The sequence below is a fragment of the Henckelia pumila genome, chromosome 4 (genome assembly GCF_033568475.1).
Source record: "Henckelia pumila isolate YLH828 chromosome 4, ASM3356847v2, whole genome shotgun sequence".
NCBI classification, from domain to species: Eukaryota; Viridiplantae; Streptophyta; class Magnoliopsida; order Lamiales; family Gesneriaceae; genus Henckelia; species Henckelia pumila.
This window is the reverse complement of record NC_133123.1, coordinates 82,467,812-82,478,821: the sequence shown is the minus strand read 5'-3', so window position 1 is coordinate 82,478,821 and position 11,010 is coordinate 82,467,812.

Genomic DNA, 11,010 nt, shown 5'->3' with positions numbered 1-11,010 from the left:
AGAATTCGATAAGATGTATGTTTTGGCCAGTTAAGTTAATGAATCAAATCTGTGCAAAGACTTGGGATTCGTACTTTGTTTTATATTATTAGGAATAGTTTGAGTTTTCTTCCGTTATTAGGGCAAATATGAATGGTTGGGAAATATTGAGTCGGTTACTACGAGCCTTTCAATTATGAGAACTGCTATTTCGATCATTATTTCCTTGTTCTTCATTTATATGTGTATCCATTGGAGTAACACATACTTTTGAGTATCGGAAATTTCCTTGCACTTCCTTTGTGCATTTATGGAATCATACGACGTCAGTCAACCTTGTATTCTATGACTTTGACATTGGTTTAACTTTTAATAAGACCATGTTCGTATTTCACAGTTCTTGAAAATTTTTCTCCAGTAATAGAACCACACATGTTTATGCGAGTAAGCATCACTTTGTATTTTATTGGTGATCTACTTGCGTTGTGTGGTTGACTCCTGAATATGTCTTTGCACCGTTGCTTCCCTGATTATTGACTTGTGTGAACTTCTCTCGACTGAAGTCACATTGATTACCTTGATTGTACTTTAAATTGTTTGAGCATGATTTGCCGATTTTCCATTTGGTCTATGCTGACGATGTCATTATTTTTGCCAATGGGGGATCCCGTGGTCTTCAGCGTCTCAAAGATTTTCTGGCTCACTATGAAAATTGCTCGGGCCAGCTCGTTAATGTGGCCAAGAGTGCTATGATCTTTCCTCCGGGCTGGACCGCTCGTCGCCGCTCCCGTTTGCTGCAAATCACTGGATTTGCGGAGGGGCAGCTGCCCTTGAAATACATTGGAGCTTCGCTTTTCCGTGGGAACCGCAAGTGCTCTCTCTTTGAGCCTCTTCTGCAGTCGGTCCGGAAAAAGCTGGAGGGCTGGGAGTCCCGTTCCCTTGCTCCTGGGAGTAGGATGACGCTGATCCGCAGTGTGCTCCTTTCGATCCCGATCTATCTCTGCCAGGTGATCCAGCCTCCTTTGGCTGTTTTGGAGAAATTGGAGCGTATTTTCAATGCTTTTCTTTGGGGCTCCAGACCCTTAGAGAAGAAGTGGCACTGGGCCCACTGGTCTCGCGCCTTTCTCCCTATGAAAGAAGGAGACCTGGGTTTTCGCAGGCTCAAGGACATTGTTGACAGCTTTTTCAAGAAGCTGTGGTTCAGATTCCGGCAGGGTTCCTCTCTCTGGGCGAGATTCCTTTCGAGGAAGTATTGCCGGACTGTCAGCCCTATTTGTGCTCCTTCTCGTGGAGACATTTCCCCCACTTGGAGGCGCTTGCTCCAGATTAGACCTCGTGCGGAGCCTGGTATATTGTGGAGGATTGGTCTTGGGGATGTCTCTTTTTGGGATGATACTTGGTTGGGTGATGCCCCTTTGTCGAGCAGGTGTAATGTCAGAGGGGATCGGTGTGTGCATATTTTCAGCTTCCTTTTGGAGGGAGACTGGGATTTTGATCTCCTTTGCGCTGTCGTCGCTCCCTCGGTGGCGGAGGAGATCGTTCAGATTCCTGTTTTGGTGGATGAGCCGGATGCGACTATCTGGATCCACAGCACCGATGGTGCCTTTTCTGTGAGATTTGCTTGGGAGCAGGTCAGACCGAGAGGCTCGGTCTCGGATATCTTTAATCCCTGTTGGGGTCGCTGGATGAGGCCCACCATGTCCTTCTTTCTGTGGAGGTTTTGGCATCGGTGGTTGCCTGTGGATGAGGTGCTCCAGCAGCGGGGTTTCTCCCTTGTGTCCAAGTGCCAGTGCTGTGAGATGTCGAAGACATTCACTCACATTTTCATCGACGGTCCCATCGCCCGCTCTGTGTGGCATTTCTTTGGGGCTATCTTTAGAGTTCGCATCCCTACCACTGAGAACTTTAGTCTGTTTCTCAGTGCTTGGAAAAGGGGTCGCGAGTGGTCTCCGGGGGGTAATGTGAGGGAATTCATTCCTTTTGTCGTGCTTTAGTTCCTCTGGACTGCACGCAATGATACTAAGCACCGTCACTTACCCTACTCTGCGGAGAAGGTTAAATTCCAAATTTTGTCTTATTTGAGACTTGCTCATTCCGCAACTGTTATCAAGCCCCGTCTTTGGCTGGGGGCTTTGCAGGCTGCGAGGAAGATGGGCATTTCGGTCGGCCTCCAATGGATTCACAAGACTGCGATCGTCCGTTGGTTGAGGCCTCCACCTGGGTCCTTCAAGCTCAATGTGGATGGGAGCTCGAGAGGTAACCCGGGTGAGTCGTCTGTGGGGGGGGGGGGGGGGGGTTGTCCGAGATTCTTCTGGTAGGGTCTTGGCATTTTTTAGTGAGTTCATTGGTTTGGGGTCCAATGTCCGTGCAGAACTCTGGGCGATTTGGAGGGGTATTCTTCTCTGTTCTGACCTTAGCCTTTTTCCCCTTTGGATTGAGACTGATTCCCAGATTGCCATTCAGATTCTTAGATCTCGGAGGTGCCGTTGGGATTTGGACCATATTGTTTCAAGGACGCGTGTTTTGGTGCGGAATAGGCCGGTTCATTTCTCGCATATCTATCGGGAAGGGAATTCGGTTGCGGATGCGTTGGCGTGGCAGGCTCATGATCATAGGCAGTGTTTGTTGGAGATTGGTGTTCCTTTAACCACTCCCATCGCTGCGTTGGCCCGTTCTGACTCTTCCGGGCTTCCTTACCTTAGATCTAGGTTTTCTTAGAGCCTCACGCTCGCTTATAGCCGTTTCTCTTGGGCTTTCTTTTTCTTTGTTTGCTCTCCTTTTTGGTCTAGGTCATCCTAGATTTAGATATATGTAGCTATTTATTTTTCTTTGCAGGTACAGCTCTCCGACCCTTTTCCGGAGTTTTTGGAGTTAGTCTGTTTCCCTGTCGCTTGCTTTGCTTCTTCAGGGTGATGGATCACCAGGCGTTCACTGTGCTTCTCCTTGCCTGGTTCTTGCTGTTGTTTGGATGTTTTGTGGGCGGCCTCTCGTGCCCCTCGCTTTTTGGATTTCCAGTCTTCTTGGGAGTTAGGTTATGTCTTGAGTTTCCTTCGCCATTTTCCTGCTTTTTTGCTCTGGGCCTGCTGGTTTGCGGTCGCTCCTCTTTTTCCTCGCGGCCTATGTATAGTGAATTCCCAGCTGATCATGACTTTTGGACATATTTCTTGCATAGCTTTGATCTGTTGTTCTGCTCTGGATGGTGCCAGCCTCTTTTCGTGCTTTAGTGTCGGATTTGATTTTGCTGGCCTGGAGTTGTGGATCTCCTCTAGGTTTTACTGCACAGGTTGATACCAGCCACTCTTCGCGCCTCAGTGTCCGTTTTTGATTTTGCTGGGCCGAGCTGTGGTTCTCTTCTAGCTTTTGCTGCCCAGGATGACTGCTGACGTTGACTTAGTTAGCTATCTTTGATGTTATTTGTTTATACTTATTTCCTAGGGATGCTTTGGTTGTATATTTTTCGATACCCTAGCTGTTCTGATGTTCTTATTACCTTTGTATAGCCTTTTGGGGAGGTCTTGGCCTAGTCCCCCTCCTCCGTTAGGTGTTATTTGTATCGCTTTTTTTAAGTTTATATACAGGTAGGGGTCTGCCTAACCCCCCGCTTCCGGCGGTGTTTTTTTTTTTTTTAAAAAAAAAAAAAAAAACCTTTGATACATTTTATACTCAAAATGGCATTCTCTTTTAACAAGATCCCTATGTTTTCTAAAGAAGATTATGATGACTGGAAAATATGAATGCAAGCACATCTTTCTGCTCAATATGATGACATGTGGTATGTCATCACTGATGGTCCCATGAAGATCTTAGAGGCCAACACAACCATTGCTATCACAGGTGGTGGACCACAAATGATAAAAAAGAACAGGTCAGAATGGATTGCAGAGGACAAGAAGAAATCCAACCTTGATAATGTGGCAAAAGACATGCTCTATAAGACTCTGGACAAGGCCATATTCAGTAAGATCAAAACCTGTACAACAACCAAAGAGATTTGGGAGAAGCTCACCCAAATGTGTGAATCGAACAACCAGACAAAAGAAAACAAGCTGCAACGTCCCCAAAACTCGAGGACGATACTGAACTAACATTATTTAAAACATAAGAAAATGCGGGAAAAAAAGCTGTCATTTAAAGGAACTGTGCATCAAAACAACGGTACTAAGATCGCTCAAAAAAGTTTGCCATCATGAAAAAAGAAATAAATAGTTTTCCTTCAAATACACTGTCAAGATGCACAATAAAATAATAAGAATTCCTCAAACAGCACGCTTGTGCATCGTCCCTCGCCGGACCGGCTACTCCGCTCCCTGTCCCTCGACATACTCGTCGATAGCATCATTAATATCATCATCACCTGCACCATTCAAGTAGGTGAGTCTAAAAACTCAACAAGAAACTTACATTTGATAGTTATTACATAGTAAAACGTAATGCACAAGCTTAACTAAATAAAAACATCATGCATAAGAACATATGTCATAAAATTCTTCACTTTGGGTGATGAAATACATTAGGGCTGTCATACCGTACAAAAATACTGAATTATACCGATATCGTACCGAAATGTTTTTGATATACAAATATTTTTTCGGTATATCAAATTTTTTTGGGTATCTATATGGTATCAATATAGATTTTTTTCATGCCAAAATTTTGAAATTTTGATATCGGTACTGATATGAATTTTTTTATACAGATATTTTTGTTACAGTATACCGAAAAATCACCCCTACAATACATGAAATTGTGATAGCCACCATTTATGAGCACATTGGATTCTCGTGATCACGATCGTTGTACAACAAGCATATTAAACATACTAGCCTAGGCCAATATGCCTCTCATCTCGGTTTTGGCCACTTAAACTTTCATTCTTTGGAAGGGCCCCTCCGTGGCTCAATCTCGAGTTCCAATACCATACTGCTACCACAAGAATACATAAAACATCAAAATATTTTTCATGCATCATCATTAATAAAATTCATCATAATCATCATCTTCATGAAACATCATCATTGTTCTTGAACTTCTCATAAACACTCATAAACATTTCATGCCTTTGAAACTTTTAATGCTTGGAAATCATACGAACAATTTGAAAGAAAAGTGATTACAATCACATATATTCATAAAAATTCATGCTTTCATAATGAACATAGCTTTCATGAGGAGAAGTATAACATATAATGCAATACATAGCTAATCCGTTCTACGTGGGTCGTTCTTTCGGTTCTAGACGTCAAAACCTAAAATCTTTTGCATAAGAACTCTTAAAAATACTTAAAATACCTTAAAATATCATAAAATTGAATTTAGGACCTTTAATTTCAAAAGAAAAAAAAGTAAAAATTGTTGCCCAACCCATACATGGAGGCACGCGAGCGTGCCTTCTCGCATGGGTAGGCTACACCACCCATGCTCGGGGGGCATCCTCACGTGCCTCACTGCATGGGTTGTGCAGAGATTTTTCTTTTTTCGAACTTTCAATATGAACGCCCCGAATACTTCCACTCGCGTTCCAATCGACATCCAACAATTAAAAACTTTGGAACGACAAGAAGATAATCTTTTTAAACAATCATATCCCCAGTTTGAACCCAAAAACTCATCAAAAACCTCAATCATCTACCAAAATAAGATTTGGACTATTTGAAACCCTTAAAAAGATGCAAACTCTTAAAAAATATTCAAGAACTTGTCGAGAACATTCTACGTTTCATGAATACATACAATCATACATCATGCTCTTCAAAAATATTTGAAATTAATGCAGGAAACAATACATACCCAACAAAATGCAAATTTTTCATATCAAAATACCTATATTCTTGAATGTTGGTTTCAAATCATTAAAAACTTTCCTAATCGATGAAGGTTGGGTATAATCTAGCTTCAGTAGCGATGTAGCCTAGAAAGAACAAGATCAAGGAACATCTTTCTTTTTTGGTGTAGGTTTTTTTATGAGAGAGAAGGGAGAAGGAAGGGGTAGGCGGCGTTGGAGAGAAATAGAAATAAAAAATAATGAACGCCTACTCCCTATATGAGTAATGGGATTGGAAGTCAGCCCATTAGTCACCAAGCTTGACTTTTAAAATTTTCCCCTCTCAACTTTTTAGAATAAAAACTACACCAAACATTGAACTTAAATTAAACTTTGAAATATTTGTTTAACCTCGTTCTTAGGCTAGTATAGTTTTTCTCAGTCTAGAATTAATCCCAAAACTGAAAACATTAAAATAACTAGCAACATTAAAACATCAACACAATCATAACATAAATTTTAAATATCTTTAATAAAATACATAAAATCATAAAAATCATTTAAAATCTCGTGAGTGAATTAGTGAATTACTGGGCCTTAAAACTACCCTCTTTAAAAAGAATTTCGTCCTCGAAATTCAACATACCAAATAGCTCTAGGTAGCGACTACGCATGTTATCCTCAGTCTCCCACGTAGCCTCCTCTACTAGCTGATTACGCTGCAGAACTATAACCATTTCGATCTCTCGGTTTCTCAACTTCCTGACTTGTCTTTCTAAGATTTGGATTGGCATATCCTCATTAGACAAGTCTGGCGTCCACTAAACTGGCTTGTGGTGAATCACATGGGAAGTGTTCGAGACATACTTCCTCAACATGGAGATGTGGAATACGTTGTGTACACCTGATAAATTTTGAGGTAAAGCAACTCGGTAAGCTCGAGTTCCCACTTTCTCAAGGATCTCAAAATGTCCTATATATTTCGAACTCAACTTCCCTTTCTTTGCAAACCTCATTCTCCCTTCAAAGGCGACTGTTGTGAAAATTCCTCGCAAGCGTACGAGTGTCAAGTTTTAATATAGTGATTAAATCAGATATCGATCCCACAGAGAGTAAAATGAAAATATTAGTGCTTGTAATTAGAATAGTCTAAACTTTGTCTAGAAAATTAAACTTTGAGAATTTTGCAGAAAAAATAAATAGCAAGATATTTTTGATAGCACACCCACAACTTTCAGAAAATAATCAATCAGAGAATAATGGTCTAGAGGATTAGATTTCACCTGGTTTCAACAACAGTCAATCCTAAATAATTAATCTTCATGAATTTCAGTCAATTAATAGCCAATAACACTTAATTTTATTATTTCCCTCTCCCGAGCAACAAATAATGTTTATCAACTACAATTCAATTCCAATATTCCTATTAAGAATTTATCGCAGTGATCTATCACAAAACAATGTTCTTTTTTAAAAGCTCTGTTAAAATCATACACTCTCCCGAGCTGTATAAATAATTAACAGTGTAGTTTCTAATGTCCTATTCAAAATCCCCTCTCCCGAGCAATGATTTCAAATAAATATAACAAATAAATTATTGATCAGATAATTGAAAAGAAAATCAATTCTAGAAAAAAACAATTAATCTAGAAAAAACTCAATTCAATAAAATCAAAAATTCATGAAAGTGTCTACACCAGGTTCCATCTGACCTCTAGACTCTAAAAATTTAGTTCATAATAAAATTTTGAATAAAATAATAATTCATAAATTCAACATATTCAGAATAAAATAAATAAAAAATAAAAGAAAGAAATCCGTCGTCGACGCCGTGTCCGATCGATCAAACTCCGTCTTCGTTCTTCAAATAAGCTCCAGAAAATCCTCCAGAAAAATCACACGATCAACTCCGATATTCTGTAATTCTGATTGTGGAGGCTCCTCCTCCAATTTGTCTGGAAAAAATCTTTTTATATCGCTCAGCAAAAGCCCACAAAAAGCCCAAGAATTTATTGCCCGAAATAATTAAAACTCAGATTTCCGATCGGGGCGGGCGCTCCAAGTGAAGGCGCGGGCGCGCCTTGAATTCGCTGTTCAAATTCCCAAATTTCTCAACCTAGCGCGATTGCTCTTCTTTAGCGCTAACAACAAGCGCTAACAATTTTGGTGGCCCAATATAGAAAAGCCCATCACTATTCTTCTCTTCTTTGTCTGATCGTTTCTTTCTTTCTTCTTCTTTTCTTTCTCAATTCTTTTCTTTTCCACATATTTTCCAAAATTCCCTACAATCACAAAAACAACAAAACCCCCACATAAATATGCTTGAAACAAACATTTAACAATTAAAATCATATATAAACTAAGTGTATAAATACACTTGTCAAATACCCCCAAACTTAGACTTTTGCTAGTCCCGAGCAAAACTATTCAAAACAATAACTTCCAAAAACTCAAATCATCATAAACTCACAAGAATATTCAAGAAATATTATGGAGCAATGGCCTCGACAATGATTTCAAAGAATTTTCAAATCCAATCTCATCCAACCTACTAATACTTGAAAGTTTTAGTCATAATAAAATAACCGCATAAACTCACAATCTCTGCAACTCAAGTTCAAAACACCATTCTCCAAGTTCAATTCAAACATTCATAGATCATGAGGACTTTTCAAGGTAGCATAGGATCAAATAAAGGATATAAAATCAAAAACACTCACAATTAGGTAAATGCAAAGAATAATAGTGTGTGCGTGTTTCGATCAAAATTCATAATCATTAAAAACATCAATCAACAGTCCATAGGCTAAATTCTCGCAACTCTTCTCCACTAGTATATTGGGCAACTTATACTCGGTCAATAGGACTTAATAAGCTTATAATGTAAGGCCTGGCTCATGGCTACAAACGAAGGATAAGAATTCAAAATAAAGAGTAATTCATATTTATCAAACATTAATTACGACTCCTTTTTCATTCACAATTTCACTTCTATTTCAAATCACTTGATTTTCAATTTTTTCACTCTTTCACAACTTTTCCAACCACATTTTTTATACTTCCTCTTTTCATCATTTTCTATTCATCCACCACACCATTCTTTTTTTCACAAACATTAACTAGGAGCATATAACATTTTAGCATTCAAATTACTCCCTTAAAGGTAGGAAATAGTGTATAGGCTATTCAGGTAGTCAATGTAGGACATTGAAATAATTACGAATGGGGGTTAATCACACGTTTACACTCATGCCATTCGATTTTCAATAAAGCTCAAACAAGGTACTAGGGATAACAAATAATTAGGTAGCTTGAAAGGCTCAAACGAATTCAGAAAAATCGCCTAAATCATTCCTAATCTCAGTTTTTGCCCGTATTTCGCCTCGAAGAGTGTTCGAACTAGTTCTAGACAAGTTTCAATCCACAATTAAATCATACAAATCTCAATCAGTGCAGAAAAAATAATCATCAGCAGTAAACGATGATTTTCACAAAAAATTCAGATTTTCTCGTACCTCAATGTACTAATATACGTGTAGGCTCAAATAGGCAACTAAGGATAAAATTTTTCAATAAAAATCAGGCCCAAAAATTTCAAACAATGCCTCAATCATATCTATGTCTGTATGTCTCAAAATTCAGATTCAAGTATTAATCAAAGTATATAAGAGATTGTTCATTCAATTAGTTCCATTTTTTTCTCAAAAATATTTGTCAGATAGGTAGACAATCATGGATATCAGTTATAGCACAAAAATATTATTCAGCCATGCATCCATTTCTTTCTCAACTTCTTTTCAACTCACTCAACTAACTACTAAACTCAACAAAAAATTTTATCTATGAAGCACACAGTAATCAAACAACTTTCAACCAACCAACTAATTCAACTAACAACAAAATCAGACACTGATTCACCCCCCAAACTTAATATAATCATTGTCCCTAATGATTAAAAATCTATAAAAATGAATACGGGACACGGGACGCGTACCTTCGACATCGAGCATCAGTACTCGGTGTAATCATCATGATCTCCATGAAAATTAATTCTCATTAGCTCCATAAAAAGAACTCACTTTAGCACATTAGCATGCGACCATGGTGCTCTTCAGAACCTCAATTGATCAAGGCACGACTCGGGTTGGATGCCCTTTGGCAGCGTGATTGCTCGTGGAAATGCTGATAAGTTGCGCTGCTGATTTACGCTGCATTGCATGGAGTGGTGCACTGCTGTGTAGCTAAGATATTGTGCGCTGTAAGAAGCTTGTTTGCTCTTGGAGGAGATCAAGTGGCCTGCACATTTTTGCATGGTTAAGCACAGATGGAAGCTTCATGGCACGATAGCGCATAAAAGGATGCGCAGATGGGAAATGGTTGGTGCTTGGAGTTGTGCTATCGTGCTAGATGATGCGCTATTGGTTGTTGGATTGCGCAAGTAATGGAGCGGAGGTGCTGTGCGTTCTCGCTGGAGTTGTTGCAGATGGTAAGCTTTATTGCAGTTTGGGGGGCATGTAAAGCTGCGATTTTGCGCATGGTATATCTTTCTTGGAGTGCATGGTTGCAGCAGCAGGGAGGAGCCTGATTGCATGAGATGTTGCGCAGATAAGAGGCTAGATAGTGCCTGAAGGAGGCGCGGTAGCTCTGAGTATTGCGCTGATGGGAGCAGGAGGGCGCGATTGCGCAAATGGAAGTGCTGATGGAGAGCGCTATCGCGCATGAGGGGTAGCGCAGATGGAGATTTGTTAGCGCAAGGTGTAGGATGGTGAATAGAGCGTTAGCGCAAGGATTAGTGCTAATGGAGAGCGCGATAGCGCTAATGGAAGCGCTGTTCTTGCATGAGTGAAACGAAGAGGATGCGCGGGCGCTCGAGAAGAGTGGCGCGGGCGCGCCTTTAGTTCGCAAATCAACCCAAAATTTCTCCCAAACAAAGGGCGGGCGCGCGATTGATAGGGCGGGCGCGCCGTCTGCTCGAATTTGAGATTTCTGGAGCCTGCAAATTTTTGAAAATTAAGAAAAATTAAGCTCAAAAATTGAAAGTAAAATAATACTAAAAAATAAAATAACAAAAATTAAATAAACTGAAAATAAAAGCAAATAAAATAAAAGAAAATGCTTGGGTTGCCTCCCAAGCAGCGCTTGGTTTAAAGTCGTCAACCCGACTTTCACCGGTGTTAGATCTTCCCTTTCTCTTTGACACGCCAAATAATTTCCACGAACCGCCTTTTAAATTTTTCTCTCTTTTTCGTGGCCTTCTTTGGTGGTAAATT